Below are 18607 nucleotides of genomic sequence, written 5' to 3' on the forward strand. Positions count from 1 at the left end.
CTGCTTGTGGGTTATAAAAAAATTAACCAATGCACGCAAGAAGAAGGAGTTATGAGGAGAGAAACTCAACTTTTTGTTATTGGTGCCTATAGTGTGCCTTTTGAGGCATAACTTGGCCAATATTGGGCCTTTTTTAGATCTGTAAGTTGTATTGGGAAGCTGATATAAAGGCCTATCTTCTGATAGCATCTTTTTATGCCTATGAGCACATTACATAATGGTGAAGTTGATGTAAGATAATTTTTGAGGAAGTCATTTTATTTATTGTTGATCTCGAGTTTGAGTACAAGGACCTTTACTACATAGTCCTCTTGTTTTAGCGCAATCGCCTCTTTGTAAAATCGAGCCAAATGGTTAGTGAGAGTTCTTTGTAGGAGAAAATTTCTTGAAGGGAAACAGTGCCACTCCATCATCATCTTGACTCTAAAATACAAAGATTATTGATGTAGTCACTTTGCAACGAGATCAATAAAGTGGTCTAGCCTTTGAGCAGGGCCTAGAGAGCTAGCCCAGGAGGGGTGAACTCCATCATCAACTGGTTGTGTCTCTTGCATTATGTCATTTTTATGATTTGAATATTTCTCATCTTTAAGTTCATTAATATTTGATTATTCATATGTGAATAAATTATGAACTAAAGTCATAATTTAAAAAGCTTGCAAAGTATGAGAGGATGATCACACATTTTCAGATCAACAATCTAGAAAAACAAAAAATATACACGAACAAGGAATGTAATTAAGAAGCTTTGCAATATACAAAAATGAAAACACTCAAATAACATTATAACATATGAAGTTTGAATTTTATCACTACATTATGTTTCACTTGCTATTTTAATAAATAATTAGGGGCAAATAAATCATGTTTGCACTTTAAATTGATGACAAAAGTGGGTTCCACTATTCATACACCTAGCTGATTGTGTCTTTAGTAATGTCCCTAGCTTGTTTTCCTCAACCACTTATTTCCAATCGTTCATCTATGCTGCAACATCTTATATGCAAGAATATCACTCTCATACATCAAAAAACCATGGTTCTTAACTGCATTATCTATTTTTCTAGGTCTTTGTGCCACCACTTTCTATTCACTTTGTTGCAAACTAGATAGAAATGTTAGCTCCATGACCAAGCCATCACACTCAACATTTATACAACTTAATATTTGATGAGATTGTCAAATCATTTGAAAGATTCAAGGATTTTATATAGTGGAGTTAATATTTTATGATGATATACATGTTATACAATTGAAATTAAAATAAACAAAAAATGAGTTGAACTACATGAAAATTGATCCAGGGCCGGGTGTGAAGAAGGACCTTTCCAAGACCTTTTACTTTCATGATGTGTTAAATTGCATTTTCAAAGAACATTAATGAATACATCTGCATGCAGAAAAGAAGAGGAACATAACAATTATCAACACATGACAACATAAGCATTGATAACCCTTACTGGAATTCACCAGCCTTTTCTTTTGTCCAGCGGTTACAAGGCTAGGATTGATTTTATTTTGATGAGCCCTTACTATATATTCTACGCCATCTTTTATCCTTTGGTATTTGTTTTCATGACGAAAGAAGACTGCCTTTCTATCATACAGATATGGGCTCCCTAACACCATGCCACAGATATCCAATGGTATTACATCCAGTTCTACTTCATCCACTAGCTTAGAAGTGATTACAAATTTGACTTTACATTACTTTCATACATTCAGTTTTTCTTTATCATGTATCCATCCGAGCGGGTAAGGTTTCAGATGTGGTCTTGTTTCTAAGCCGAGTTTCTTTACCAAGGATTCTGCAATTAAGTTTGCTTGGGATCTAGTATCAAACAGAGTTTCTAGTTTAGTATGATTTATAACAACTCTGATATGAAATAGTTCAATTCTCTTTCGATCATTAGGAAGGGACTCATTTATAGAACTAGTGCCTTCATGTGATTTAGAATTAACATTATGTGTAAGAGTACATTTTTTTCCTGCGGCTGTGATTAATGCTTCATCTCCGTAATCCAATCCAAGGTCTTCCTGCGCAGTCGACAATGTTTTATGTGTATTTTGAGTTTGAACGAAAACGACCAGTTTTGGAGTTTTGTTGCGCCGGTCGAACCTTCCGTTCAAACGACTTCTATTCTAGACCAACAGACTCCACGTTTGAAACAGACTTGTCCCAAAAACGTGTTATAAAACATGATCAGTGACAGAGAGACTAGACTGGAGAGATCCTAATTATAGGGACAAACATGAGGCTCCTTACAAGGATGAGGCACGAGGAGAAAGAAGAACTTGGTGTTAATAACCAAGGCATAACTCCACCTTTGGAGGTTGTGCATGAAAATCCATTTGCAGGCTCGAGATACACTAAAGGAGAGTTCTTGAAGGTTTCAGATTCATTCGAGGCATCGTGAAGGAAAGAGAATGATGGGAAACATCCCCATCATCCCATGGCAGTTTCCATTGCAGGAAGACAGCTGAGGCAAGCTCTCATCACCATACTGACATCAGAGACATCAAGGGAAGTTATAACCATATTCGATATTCGAATGTTCATTTTTATTATGATAATGTTATTAATAATGAACAAAGACCAAGACATCGAAAAACATGTACCTTTTGTGGTATACCTAACCATAACTTTTCTAAGCGTTGGAAAAGAATGGCAGCACTCATGAGGCGTGAAAAACCCTCTTGACAACATGAAAAGAAACAAGTTAAGCAAATATAGAGGAAGAAAACCTACTGCAGTCATTGCGACAGAAATAACCATCAAAGAGCCACTTGCTGGAGGCTCCATCCAGAGCAGTGCCTTAAAAATAAAGCGTCAGTGCGTGAACTAGGAAGAGCAGTTGTTCGACAAGCAAAATTGCCACAAGGAGGTGACCCATTCACCTTGATAAGTGAAAAATGGTTTCTAGACATGTTGTTGTTTCATGGTCATTATTTTTCAAATCATTTGTTGCATTTTAAAATGTAAAAGTGATGATGTGTTTTCATCACTTGGTCAACAATAATGATGTCTGGTCATGTTTTGAGTCATACTTTGAGTTGCATGTTAAAACTCTGAAAGTGATGTTATGTTTCCATCACTTGTCAAAACAATAGTGTTTGGCCTTATGTATGTAAATCATGTGTTGCAGTGATGATGTGTTTTCCATCACTTTTTGAAGCAACAATGGTGTGTTGGCCTTGTTGTCATAGGTGGGATATTATGTCCATCTTGTTGTAAACTTGACCACTGAGTATGTGTTATAAACTCATGGCAAGTATGGGACATTTTGGGTCATTAGTTGGTCATGTCATTCAAAGCATGTAATTTGCAAAACAATGTACTACAGGTTGTAGAAGTAGCAGGTGTCGGCTCGTCGCTTAAGGCTCCGAAGAACAAAGGTGAAGGAGATGGAAGCGAGACCTTTTCAGGACACTTGTGATGCAGACAGGGTACAGAGAGAGTTGCAGATGATTTTTCATGCTTTTGGAGGACCAAAAGCTCCTCAGTGGGGAGGATTGATCCAGGTGGCTCTAGAAAGACACACAGGACAAAGTGGGTTATGAATGCTCGAAAATCAAAGTGTTCAAAATGATGTCGACCTAGGGCCATAGCATAGATATCTTCATCCTGATCGTGGAGGTGTGAACGACACTCCAATCCGAGTCTAGATGATGAAGTTATCGTGAAAAGATTTGCCTTGGTTCCTTTGAAAAAAGGAGGCTTTTCCTCTAAAAAATGGGTCTAAAAGCCTTATGAGGCAAATCACAATCGGAGGGCCCAAAGGGGTGGACTTAAGGCAGGCGGATGGGAACCCCGATTAACAATCTCTGATTAATCGGAGACAGGGGCATACTAGTTGCGATATCAGGCCTTTAGAACCAGTGATATGCGATTGTCGATATCGGCGTTGGCGGATACCAAAGGCAGGACCTCTGGTCGTAGCGATTGCGATATGCGATAGCGATCAGCGACGTGTGATCTCAACCGTCGGATCGGAAATAGATCAATGACTAGGATTAAATCGGCGGTCGAGAGATCGGCAATCCCAGATACCAAGGGGCGATGCGATAGCGATAGTGATGTAATCTAGACCGTCTGATCAAGGAACAGATCAACGGTCCAGATCTAATCAGCATATCAACGATTGAAGATCCCCCGATATGCAGGGCCATTGACATTAGCAATATGCGGTTGTGATATAGTGCAGACCTGATGGGTCCATAAGCCCAATTTAAGGAAATTTGAAGTCTAGGTTTTCGGTTTTTCAGTGTTTTCTATGTGTTATCACTTTTGAGCAGAAAATAACTATTTCAGGGTTTTTTTGAACAACTTCTATTATAAACAACGTTGACCCCCGATTTAAGTGTGCTTGTAACAAATAGGACATTATAAAAGGCCAATGATTGGAAAAAGTACAAGAGAGAGGATTTTCAGCACACAGTTCGAGGCAGGAGTAGCGCAGGAAGGCCAATAGTGCATTTTGTCTGAATTAGACAAATCTTATATGTTTTCAACCCCTCTCAATGCCACATATGCAGTGGTACTGTCCATTTCTCCATCTGAGTTCTCCATTTCACAGCCATTTTCCAGAATGGAGGTATAAGCCACCTTTTATGTAACTGATGATTGTAATTCTCTTCTTTTCATGCCATTTAATGAATGAAGGCCTCCCCATTGATCGAGCAGGGCCCGGAGACGTAGTTCGAGTTGGATGAACTCCATTATCAAGTCTTGTTGTCTTCTTTTCATGCCTTTGTGTTCCTTCTTATTTTCTTGTGTGCACATTAAATTTCTGTGTTAAGCTACAATTTTCACATGTGATTCTTTCCATACATCTATAAGTAAACGATTCCTGGATCAAAAATGTACCTTGCAAACAATGCCATTTTTTTATGTTGATTTGAAGAAATTTTTCTATCCTCTTTAATTCCTTAAAGGAATATTTCTTCGTCCAGTCAGCCTCCTCTGCTTCCTTCAAAATGTTCCTAGCCTTCATTTCTTGGAACACTCTTTTATAGTATTGTGGGAATACTTTCACAAACTTTGGGAGGAAAGATTCAAAATCACTACAGACTTCTCTTTACAGCTAAATATTAGAGTGATGTTGGTACTATTGTATCATCATTTCCAGTGTCATGACATCATCTTCCTCTTCAACATTTTCAAGTTCTACGAACTCCAGATTGCATCTTGAATCAAATTTTTCATCAAGATTAAGAGCATAGGATATACCTCCACTCATTCCAACTGCAAAATTCCTCCTAATTTCTCTAGTGATATGACCAAAATTCCACCAGCCATGTATTCACATCCATAATCTCCTACTCTTTCAACCACTACTTTCTCACCTGAATTCCTCACACACAACCTCTCTACTGTCATTCCATTGAAGTACGCTTCTCAATGTGTTTCCCCGTTAGAGAAACATTCCCAATGACAATGTTTTTTTTAGGAGCCAAATAGCTTCTTCTAGGATGGTAAACCATGATCTTATCTCTTGATAAACCCTTACAAACATAATCACTTATGTCGCCTTCCAACTCTAGGGTAACACCTGAACAAAGGAATACCCCAAGGATCTGACACGCATTGCCTGTTATTTTACAAGAAACGTGTCTATGGGAAAACTTGTCATATTGTATCCTTTTGTAATTTCATGGCTATGAATTGTACCAAAAGATCTATTGACATTCCTTATGGGAATATCCATGTAAGCAGGTATACCTTTCTCTAGAGCTTCCTTTGAAATCGTGATCAACTTTTGGTCCAAGGCCATATCTAGACCATAATATTGGCCATGAACATAATATTGAGCAACTTCTGGGAGAATCTCCACTGCAAGCTCAAGTAGCAAAGAAAGATCAATATTTTAAAGCTTCTCATTACTATCTATAACTTATTTATCCATATCTAGCATATTTGCATTACTGACCATCTCCTTTACAAAGTTTAAACCCATTTGAAACATAAGTTCACAAACGTCTTCGGCAAGCATGAAGAAGAAATTAATGACATGTTTCGGTTCTCTTGCAATTTTTTCCCTTAAAATAGGATCCTGAGTAGCAATACCAACCAGACATGTGCTTTTGTGACATTTGTGCATCATGATGCAACCTAGACTGATAAGGGGTGATGTACTAAAATCAAACTCTTCTGCACCAAGGAGAGCAACTATGACAACATCTCTTCCTATTTTCAATTGACCATCTATTTGTAGAACTGTATGACCATGCAAGTCATTAGCCACCAATCTCTGTTGAGTCTCTGCTAGCCCAAGTTTCCATGGTAGCCCAGCATTTTTTATTCTTATCCAGCGAGATGCTCCAGTACCACCATCATGTCCTGAAATAAATACATGATTTGCATGGCCCTTTACTACACCACTTGCTATAACTCCATCTCCAACTTTCGAGACCATCTTTATGCTCATTCTAGCTTCTGGATTAGGATTTTGCAGCAAAATCCATCAAAATAGTGAATCCAAGCTCTGATACCAAATGTTATGAAACCAATGCACAATAAGATAGAGAAGAGAGATAAACGCCTTAGAATTCAGCGTCTTTGAGGGGGCAGCCTCCTTTACATTACACAAATGAGCAATTCTTAGATGATACAAATGAAAAGACCTCCTTTCTATATATAGGAGTCTAAGAGGTCACAATATAACCAAAACCGACCTAACAATACTAATATAAGGGCATAAAAATAACAATAGTGGGCTTCTATGGGGCACAATAATAACAATATGGGGACAATTGGGGCACAACAATAACAATAAGGGATACAATGACAATAGTAATGGGGGAATCACTAGTATTATAGGGACCTAACATACATATTTGTCACCTTCTAGCACTGCAAACCTCATATCTTTAACATGAAACCTTACAACATGAAAAGGCCCCCAATGTTTGGTTCAGAGGAAGGTAGATGGTTTTGACCAACTTTGGTTGATGGTCCTTTTAGGAGTTGTACATTTCATTATTCAGGCTAATAAACATTGGAAATTGTGTGTGGTTCAAGAAAACAGGAATTGGGAAGAAATATAATACTCAAAGAAGCCTCCAAATTCTAGACATCCAGAATAGGAACATCAAATTATAGTCTACATTTTAGATGAAAGTTATGCCTATACATTTCATGTCAAAAAAATGGCCCTACTATTATTTAAGCATAAATTATGAAACACATTTTGCCCAGATTGGTTTATATAACTACATATAAATTTCAAGAACAAAGCCTTTTAATCTTCAACTGGAATTCCCAACCCGTCTCCCTCTAGGATATCTCAAGGCTTGCCAAATTCTTAGATCATTGTAAGAATTGAATAAAAATAAAATATTTCATAATAGAAAAATGCATACATATTCTTTAAAAAGTAAAACAAAAATTATTCCTTTAAGTCATTACTCTATAATTTCCTTAAAATCATAAATAAGTTGTGCTATATCTTCAACGAAATAAATATCATGATGTGGAGGGCTAATAAGCCCCACATCAGTAGTTGAGTTTCTTGTAACAACAATATCACCAATGGCTTTATGGCCATGAATTTCACCACCCTCACCAGGCTTTGCACCCTATAGAGGAACATTTAAAATAAATGTTAATAGAAAATATCCAGTCTAATGTAGGAAGGAGCCTTCACATGCATGCCTGAAAGTATACCATGCACAAAACATACTAAGCCTAACAACATTTCTTGGCAATAACTAAAAATCATGATCTTATCTCAGAATATGTGCTATCCCAAACTTCCACTAGTATCATTTGTGAAGTTCCTTCATGTCTAAAGAAAATAAAAATGAGAAGTTGTCAAATGGCCAATGGAGCAGCCTCCATCATAGATGGAATTCTCAAACTTCTGGGTGCATATACATATGAATGCACAAATTTTCTAGTCATCCTATAGAACTTGAAACTTGATAAGAGTGGACATAATTTTGGGAAGCTCAGGCACACAATAGAGAAGTAACAGAGCATATTTGATGTTGATCCAGGTCTGGGTGTGACAAAGGACCCTTCCAAGACCTTTTACTTTCGTGATGCGTTAAATTACATTTTTAAAAGAACATAAATGAATACATGTGCATGTTGTAAAGAAGAGGAACATGACAATAATCAACACATAAAACTCAACACGTTGACAATGGAGTTCGTCCAAGAGGGACTACGTCTCTGGGCCACGGTGTCAAGATGGTGTAGGCCACTACATTAAGTGTTGTCAATAGTGATGATGTACATAAGAGGTGATGTCATTATCATACAAGGAAAATACCCTCACGCAGGAGTGGCTCCAAGAGATGTTCCGCTATAGGAACTCTCAGTCAAGAGGACTCCTATCAGTATGACAGAAACTCATGCATGATGAGCATCCTGCCAACATGGCATAAAAGGGATCTCAATGCAAAACTACATGGCGACAACATGAGTATCCCATCAACATGACTACAAAGGGATCTCGAATAAAACATGACGAATCATGACAACAAGTACATCACACATATGATTCCGCATCACATCAACCAGGAATCATGAAAATGAGTAAGAAAAGAGATCCCCCATCAAACATCAAACAGGGATTTGTGCAGCACAATTCATAACAAAAGAAGTACATGAACACACTGCATATAGCTCACATCCTATGGCCATCTGAAGAAGTGGATGTCAAGTTACTGAAGCTGTTTAGACCATCGATCTCACAACATCAAATCACATGGAAATGACTGCTCGCACATGAATGTTGCCACCTGCACTCCACTTAGAAAAGTGGTCGAAAAATGAAATGAGCAAATTGAAAATTTGAACACACCATCAGTTTTGTGGCATCGAATAGTTTGAAATCGACTGTCAAATTTCTGAATTCTAAGAAAGTGGCAATCTGGGGCTCAAGGAGTATTTTAGATTCCCCCTAGATTCCTCAAATATTCCCTCCTCCGGGTCTTCTACAAATATGCTGCTCGGATGAGGAAACAGACCGTGCCATTGGGTTTATGCCGCTGAGAGGTGTAATATCGACATAAAATTTGTCCAATTTGGACACTGCAAAAATTCCACCCTCCTAGAAATTTCACTTAGTCATAGTTGCACCTACATTAAAAATTAATTAAAAATTAATATCCATCTCGATTTCCATGCCTGCTCATGGTTCCTCCATGCTGCCCCAGCGCACTGGTGAAATGAAGGCTTATATAAATTTTTCGGGCGGAGGTATCAATGAAACCAATTGGGTGGATTGGTAAGAATTCTGCATTAGGTGGAGGAGGTCAGGTGGTCAAACCCTGCCTCCTCCATGTTTAACCTTCTTTCGTTTTATGAAACTGCATTAAGGTATTTTGGGGGTCGGGTCTGCATTGGGCGGCCCACCCCATACCCTCCGTAACCCCTTGAACTGGTGTGTTAACTGTTTAAGGTTGGGCGCATTTATTTGGGGTTGCGTTGTTGCATGGTACATTGGTACTGTTTTATGAGGCCTGACATGGGGCCGCCGCATGGTGGCGGGCCAGCCCACATGGTTGGCGTGAGATCCATACCCGCCGACCTCCTTAATTAACATGGCATATGGTGGTTGTGGGGCGGGGGGGGGGGGGGGGGGGGTGTGGGACGGGCCCATCGGAGGTGGCTCGTGCCCACCCCAATATCTATATATATATATATATATATATATATATATATATATATATATATCTATATATATCTATATCTATATCTATATATATATATATATATATATATATATATATATAGATATATATATATATATATATATAGATATATAGATATATAGATATATATATATATATATATATATATATATATATATATATATATATATATATATATATATATAATGTGTGAAATTATGTGGAGGGCTCGGCGGGGTAATGGCTGTCGAGCCATTTAAAGTTAAAATGATGTTTAAGGTTGCGAGAGGGCCGGCGAGGGTCACGGCCTATCGGTCCGATTTTATTTAATCATTTTATGTATGTAGTTTGGGGCGGTGGGGGTGGTGGCCCGCCACTTCATATATCTTTTTTCTTGTTTTATATAATAACAAGCTGGCCATTTTTGAAAATTGCAAAAATGACCGAAGGAGACAAATTAATCAGGCCACAAATTCGCCCGGAATCTAGCCAGGTTGGCAAAAATCCGGTGGCCATATTTTGTCGAAATTGCGGCCTCCTTAAGCCTGCCTAGTCACCAAAGTCAACCTGAACATTGACTGCTCCTAACTTTCGCATACAGACTCGATTTGATGAATTGTTCATACCACCACGATTAGGACGACGAGATCTACACTCTGGTCCTAGTTCGAAAGCATTCTAATCACTTTGAGTTTCGAGCTTTCATAAGCCCTCTTTGTCCTATGTGTGTCTCTAAAGCCACCTAGATCAATCCTCCCCACTGATGAGATTTTGGTCCTCCAAAAGCATGAAAAAATAAGCTACAACTTCTCTGCACCTTGTTTGCATCACAAGAATCCTGAAAGGTCTCACTTCCCTCTCCTTCACCTTTGTTCTTTAGAGCCTTAAGCGATGAGCTGACACCTACAACCTCTACAACCTGTAGTGAATTGTTTTTCAAATTACATTCTTGAATTTCATGACCAATTAATGACCCAAGCATCCCACACTTGCCATGATATTATAACACATACTCGGGGGTCAAGTTTACATCAAGATGGACACAATACCCCAGCTACGAAAACAAGGTTAACATATCTTTGTTTCTTCTACAAGTGATGGAAAACACATCATCACTACAACACATGATTTACAAAGATAAGGCCAAACTCTATTTGCTTTGACAAGTGATGGAAACACGACATTACTTTCATAGTTTATCATGCACCCAAAATAAGACCAGACATCATTGTTGCTGAACAAGTGATAGAAAACACATCATCACCTTTACATTTTAAAATGCAACAAATGATTTACAAAATCATGACCATGACACGCTAGCATATCTAGAAACCATTTTTCAATTATCGTTGTGAATGGGTCACCACCTTGTGGCACATTCGATGGTTAAACAATTGTTTCACCTGGTTCATGCGCCGACGCTTTGTCTTTAAGGCACTGATTTCGATGGAGCCTCCAACAAGTGGCTCTTTGATGGCCACTTTTGTCGCAATGATTGCAATAGGTCTTCTTACTCCATATTTGTTTAACATGTTTCATTGCCTGCTGTTGAGAGGGTCTTTCATGCCTCATCATTTTTTGTGTTGCCATTCTTTTCCAACACTTAGAAAATGTATGGTTATGTAATCCACGAAAGGTACATGTTTTTCAATTCCATGTTTTACGTTCATCTCTAACAACATTATTATAACCGAAATGAAGATTTGAATATCGAAACTAGTTATACATTTCCTTGTTGTCTTTGGTGTAAGTATGATGATGAGAGCTTGCCTCAACTCTTTCCCTATAATGGTTACTGCCATGGGATGATGGGGGTGTGTTCCCATCATTCTCTTTCCTCGATGATTTCGATGATGTCTCGGAAGAATCTGACACCTTTGAACATTCTCCCTTGGCGTATCTCAAGCCTGTAAATTAATGTCTCTACACAACCTCCAATGGTTGATTTATGCCTTGGTTATTAACACCAAGTTCTTCTTCCTTCTCGTGCTTCATCCTGGTAAGGAGCCTCATGTTTTTCCCTGTAATTGGGATCTCCACATCTCCAATAGAAAGCATACTATGTGAAGACAAAACTGGAAGGAAATCAACATCTTTTACCTCCTTTGTCTATTTGGAAAGAACTAATGAGGGTTGTTCATCATCTGTTGTTGGTGGTTCTCTAACTGTCTCGGCACATTCCCCAACTTCCTTTTTGACATACCCAAGTCTTGTCTAATGGGGTAATTGTTTTACTTTGATGGTGTTGACAATGACTTGGCAATTAATGCCCAATCCTTTTCCTTCATACCCCATTTTCTTCAATAGTTTGGAGCCAATTCCTGTGGTATGATTTTTGAAAACAATGAAATCAATATCACGACACATACATGAATTTAGAGAATTATTTTTTACCTCACCTGGGTCACACTACAGCCTTTCCAAGGACTCGTCCTTTTCTTGCAGATGTCATAGCAAACTATGTTTCTCCTATTTCTGTTCATGTAGCTGAATCTTCAATTCAGTGTTATCTGTTTGAAGGTTCTGGTTGTTGTGCTTCAGTTCTTCTAGGGCCTCTTCTGTGGTTCGCCACTAAAGCTGCAATCACTCCTTTTCCTCTGTCTCTTTATGTAGAGTTTCATACATTATTTCCACCCTTTTGGAAATTTTGAGCATGGTCTCGTACATCACTTTTTCATCCTCTGTCGGTGTACGTTCCATTGTTCATGCTTGCAATTCACATCCACACAAAGACCGCTCTGATACCACTTGATTTAGGTCCAGGTGTGACAAAGGACCCTTCCAAGAACTTTTACTTTCGTGATTGTGTTAAATTGCATTTTTAAAAGAACATAAGTGAATACATGTGCATGCTGTAAAGAAGAGGAACATGACAATCATCAACACATAAAACTCAAGACGTTGATAACAAATTTCGTCCAGGAGGGACTACGACTCCAGGCCCCAGTGTTAAGATGGTGTAGGTCGCTGCATTAAGTGTTGTCAATAGTGATGATGTACATAAGAGGTGATGTCCTTATCATACAAGAAAAATTCCCTCACGCAGGAGTGGTTCTAAGAGATGTTCCACTACAGCAACTCTCAGTCAAAAGGATCCTATTAGTATGACACAAACTCATGCATGATGAGCATCCTGCCAACATGGCATAAAAGGGATCTCAACGAAAAACATACATGGATGAGTATCCCATCAACATGACGAAAAAGGGATCTCGAATAAAACATGTTGAATCATGACAACAAGTACATCACACAGATGATTCCACATCACATCAAGCAGGAATCATGAAAACGAGTAAGAAACAAGATCCCACATTAAACATCAAATAGGGATTTGTGCAGCACAATGCATAGCAAAAGAAGTACATGAACACACTGCATATACCTCACATCATGTTTCCATCTGAAGAAGCAGATGTCAAGTTGCTGAAGTTGTTCAGAACATCGATCTCACGACATCGAATCACATGGAAATCACTACTCGCACATGAATGCTGACCCCTGCACTCCAGTAGGAAAAGTGGCCAAAAACTAAAATGAGAAAATGGAAAATCTGAAAGCACCATCAGATTTGTGGCATCGAATAGTACAAAATCGACTGTCAAATTTCTGAATTCTAAGAAAGTGGCAATCTGGGGCTCAAGGAATTTTTTAGATTCCCCCTAGATTCCTTAAAGATTCCCTCCTCCAGTTTCTATGCACGTCTGCTGTTCAGATTAAGAAACTGACTGTGCCATTGGGTTCGTGTCGCTGAGAGGTGTAAGATGGACATAAAATTTGTCCAATTTGGACACTACAAAAATTTCACCCTCTTGGAAATTTCGCTCAGTCATGGTTCCATCTGCATTAAAAATTAATTAAAAATTGATATCTGTCTCAATTTCTATGCCCGCTCCTGGTTCCTCCATGCTGCCTTAGTGCACTGGTGAAATGAAGGCTTATATAATTTTTTTGGGCGGAGGTATCAATGAAATCAGTTTGGTGGATTGGTTCCAATTCTGCATTAGGTGGAGGAGGTCAAGTGGTCAACCCTGCCTCCTCCATGTTTACCCTTCTCCCATTTTATGAAACCGCATTAAGTTATTTTGGGGGTCGGGTCCGCATTGGGCGGCCCGTCACATACCTTCTGTAATCCCTTGAACTAGCGTGTTAACTGTTTAAAGTTGGACACATTTATTTGGGGTTGCGTTGTTGCATGGTACATTGGTACCGTTTTATGAGGCCTGACATGGGGCCGCCGAATGGTGGCTGGCTAGCCCAGGTGGCTGACGCGGGCTCGGTACTCTCCGGCCTCCTTAATTAACATGGCATACGGTGGTTGTGGGGGGGGGGTTGGTGTGGGCTGGGTCCACCGGAGGTTGCCCATGCCCACCCCTATATATATATATATATATATATATATATATATATATATATATATATATATATATATATATTATATATATATATATATATATATATATATATATATATATATATATATATATATATCTATATATATATATATATATATATATATATATATATATATCTATATATATATATATATATATATATATATATATATATATATATATATATATATATATATATATATATATATATATGATGTGCAGGAGTATGTGGAGGGCTCGACAGGGTAATGGCCGTCGAGCCATTTAAATTTAAAATGATGTTTAAGGTTGCGGGAGGTCCTGCGGGGGTTGTGGCCTATCGACTCAAATTGATTTAATCTTTTTATGTTATGTAGTTTTGGGGTGGTGGGGTTGGTGGCCCGCCACTTCATATCTATATATATATATATATATATATATATATATATATATATATATATATATATATATATATATATATATATATATATATATACATATATATATACATATATATATACATATATATATATATATATATATATATATATAGATATAGGTATTTTGTTTTATATAACAACAAGCTGGCCATCTTATAAAATTGGAAAAATGTTTGAAGGAGACAAATTAATCAGCCCACAAATTCGCCTGGAATATAGCCCAGGTTGGCCGGAATTCGGTGGCCGGATTTTGTCCAAATTGTGGCATCCTAAAGCTTTCCTAGTCACCAAAGTCAACCTGAAATTTGATTGCTCCTAAATTTCACATACAGACTCGGTTTGACGAACTATTTAAACCACCACGATCAGGATGACGAGATCTACGCTCTGGGCCTAGTTCGAAGGCATTCAAATCACTTTCATTTTCAAGCTTTCATAAGCCCTCTTTGTCCTGTGTGTGTCTCTAGAGCGACCTGGATAAGATGTGTCAAGTGACACTGAATGAAGACAAATTTAATTAAAATTTTGAACCACAGGACACAGAGGAAAAGAAGTTTGAACCACACAATTTTGAAAAATTGGCTACAGTTTATAAAGTAATTGATGTTTTAAAATATTTCATGGGGTTTTTAATAGTGATAAGTGTCTTTGAGATTACAAAAGTAGTGTCTATGTCATGACAAAATCAGTGTGTATGTTTGCAGTAAAAAGAGATAGAAATGAAGTTATGTGAAAAGCTAGAAAAGGAAAGTTCATTTATGGGAGAAACCAACAAAATGATCAAGATGAGTGATTCATTATCATCCTCATATACATACAACTGGTTTATCAGGAAATATAAATACTCTTCTTCTTGTTAAAAAAGGTATGAAGTTTTTTTACAAAAATATATCAAAATGGGAAGTTTTCCCACTTGCAGCGAACTCCAGGAAAGATAGCATTCAACAAGAATGCAGAAGAGTACACCATAATTCCATAGCTAAATACCTTGGAAATATTGTTAGAGATGAATTTCACATATACTCCTTGAGGATACATGAGTTCACTATCTTTTTCTATCATATTCCTCTCGATCACCATGGTCACTGAGAAGACAACTGCCCATTTCCCACTTGACCCAAACCAGGCCTTGCAGAACACTATATACCCATCTCCCATCTTTGTACCCAAACTTCCCCTACAATGCACCCTATCTCCAAACCAATGACACCCAAACCATAAGACTCTTTTTTCTACTTAAATATAATTTGTCTCCTAATTAAATACAAATGCAAGCAGTCCATCCCCAAAGCAATACCAATGGTTTTCATTTTCACAACAACTCTACATTTAGAGGGTGGCATAGAGTTTATGGCCATACTAATTGCTGGAACTTCCTTCCAGCCCAAAAATCACAGTCCAACTGATAGAACAAATCAAGTTCACAGAACTCACTATTAAAGACAAGGATCTCATGCCTACAAGACAACCTCTAAAACTCAACAATTGGCAAGTGCTATTGGAATTACACTTGATCAGAGCACTAGTTAAAAATGCATTGGAAACAAAGTTAGTTCCTTTGTTGTCCACAACATAATCTCTCACTATCCTTCTGGCTACCAAAGAGCTAGAGGAACCATCCATACTTAACCAACCAGTTAGTACAATATTGATTAATGTTTCTATGAACCTTGGAAATATTAAGGAAGTTGTGTTGTATTTGTTCTTTAATTAAGGAAGAAATATCATATTCTTCTACTACTAACATTGACTACCCTTTTCCACTCTGGGAAATTAAGTTAAACAAGATATCTGAACCCAATACCCTCACTTCTCTATCTACTTGATCTTTAGACCTGAGACATCTGATCAACAACATTATCCAGTCATCATCGCCTGCTCCACTCATTGGAATGCAGATATAAGTTACTCTTTCTAGATGAATTATGGATCAATATCAAATATTTCAGAGACTGCAGGGGAATCCACCTCTGAGTCACCTTTGTCAATCTCCCATTCTACACATGTGACCAGCTCTAATTACAACCATGGAATTCTTTTCTATGGAAGCAAGGACATGGAAGTAGGCACATGACATCAGAAAATCATTCAGAGTTCCAAATATTTGATGAGAAAGCATGATTGTGGTCTCTTCCTCTGTCCAAGACACAATGCATCCACATAGCCCTCCACATCCACATATCTCTAGAGTCTGCAGTGACTGCTGCAGAATTTAAAGGAAGGAACTGGAGTGAGATGGACTTCATATCATGGGCATGGTAGATATATTTCATGAATTCCTTCATGGAAGGATGGGACATGTTGTTTGATATCATAAAAACATCAGGAGAATAACGTGTGCTCAATATAAACCCACTTATGCCTTCAGTTTGGGACCTCTTTTGGTGGCTGGAACATCTCTCTCACTGATCTCTAAATCAAGCCTTCCTCCTAATAGGCTTGTAATAAAAACTGTAAATTTCCCACACAGGTGATTCCCTATTCGGAAAAACTAGTGGCTCCTCGCTTCACTAAAGTAGTCATTGCAACTACCTCACCATGTTTATGATAACCAACATAATCATGCATCAACTTCTTTCACTATTGAATACCATCATTTCAAAAAACACTAGAGTGTGAAGTTTTCTGAACCTCTGAGAATAAAAAATCATTCATCGGTCAATCCATTTTTTTCCCTTAATGTTTAATTATGCTTGTTAGTAAAGGAAATTACTTAAAATCTCAGGGACAATTTTATCTACTTTTTCAGTAGGAAAAGAAAGGCCTTACATACCAACTATTGGTAAAATGAACAAACCATGAAAGGTGGAGAAAATGACTCCTTGCAAATGCTAATTGTTTCCCTTAATGTTTAATTATACCTGTTAGTAAAAGTAATTAATTAAAATCTAGTGGAAAATTTTATCTTCTTTTCCAGTAGAAAAAGAAAGGCCTTACATACCAAATATTGGTAAAATGAACAAACCATGAAAGGTGGAGAAAATGAGGAAGGTAAAATTATCAATGTTCCAATTATGAGGAAGGTGAAATGTTCCAATGTCTTATCAATTATGTTTTGGTACTTCTATGCTTGTTCAACATTCTTATATCTATTTTTCCAATCCTCTCTTTCCCTAGAGTATGCTTCTTAGAAACTAGTTGAGTTTAAAGTCAGGAACTCATAACTTTGCAAAAACTACAATTTTAATGCCCACTAATTTTCTCAATCTTAACTTGTTCTTGCAAGATACGTGTAAGTCCACATACCACCAGAACAAATCATATTCTCACCATATGTGGTGATTGAATCTTTTCTACCTAAGGAATTCTTCCAAACCATAGACACTCCCTTTTACAATTTGACCAAATTTTTTTTACAACTTGAGACAATAGAAAATATATTTTTGGATATGCTTGAACTTTTGTCCTCCACATAACATCTTTTTTTGTCATTTATATAGTTTCTACTACTTTCCAAAACTATGTTATTTTCCCCATGACATGGGTAACACTTTGATGTTAATGCATTCAATTTTGGTTCATAAACATTATAGTTTGAGAAAATGCCAAAACAATGACACCTAATCATAAGTGCAGAGCTAAACCTAAATAGAGAAATATGGATGAAAGAATTCCTTGTTGAACCTTTCCACCTTACCGGTAAATACATCATTCATTGGTATTTATAAAAGAAATCCTACTCCAAACAAGCAAGCCTATGATATTTGGATTTATAAAAGAAAGCCTACTTCATACAAGCCAAGCCTGGGATAGAGGTGTTGTGTTCCCCTAAGGCTAGGCATCTACACTTGTTTGTCCATTAAAACCCCTTTCATTTCAATTTTGGGCATGAAAAGGGTAGTAGAGAAGCATTTCATCCAATTCTGGGCATCATTTGAAATAATTTCCTGTGGCAATAACCTCAAATCAGTCTACCTATGCAGTAAAGGATGCAGATTAATGAGCACTGAAGCCCTCTTGGACATATTTTTCCTTGGAAAATCTTCACTTCATAATTTATACCCTTGAAAACTCATTTTATAGTGTACTTGGAGAGTATTTTAATAGTGTCTAACAAATGAACACAAAGTAGGTTAATGGCACTAAGAGTTACATTGAAAGCAAACACTATGGGACTTAAAAATGCATAATAAATGGCTGACTATAATTAAA

At 37.5% G+C, this 18607-nt stretch overlaps 1 pseudogene; it reads right to left on the minus strand.

The window, feature by feature from the left end:
• Nucleotides 1-15613, minus strand: part of LOC149256904 (glutamate synthase 1 [NADH], chloroplastic-like) — a 32851-nt pseudogene extending 17238 nt beyond the window's left edge.
• Between the last annotated feature and the right edge of the window lie 2994 nt (nucleotides 15614-18607).

This window comes from Pinus tabuliformis, chromosome 6 (assembly GCF_031772625.1).
Source record: "Pinus tabuliformis cultivar Carrire ecotype Pingquan chromosome 6, CPIR1, whole genome shotgun sequence".
In the NCBI taxonomy this organism is placed as follows: Eukaryota; Viridiplantae; Streptophyta; class Pinopsida; order Pinales; family Pinaceae; genus Pinus; species Pinus tabuliformis.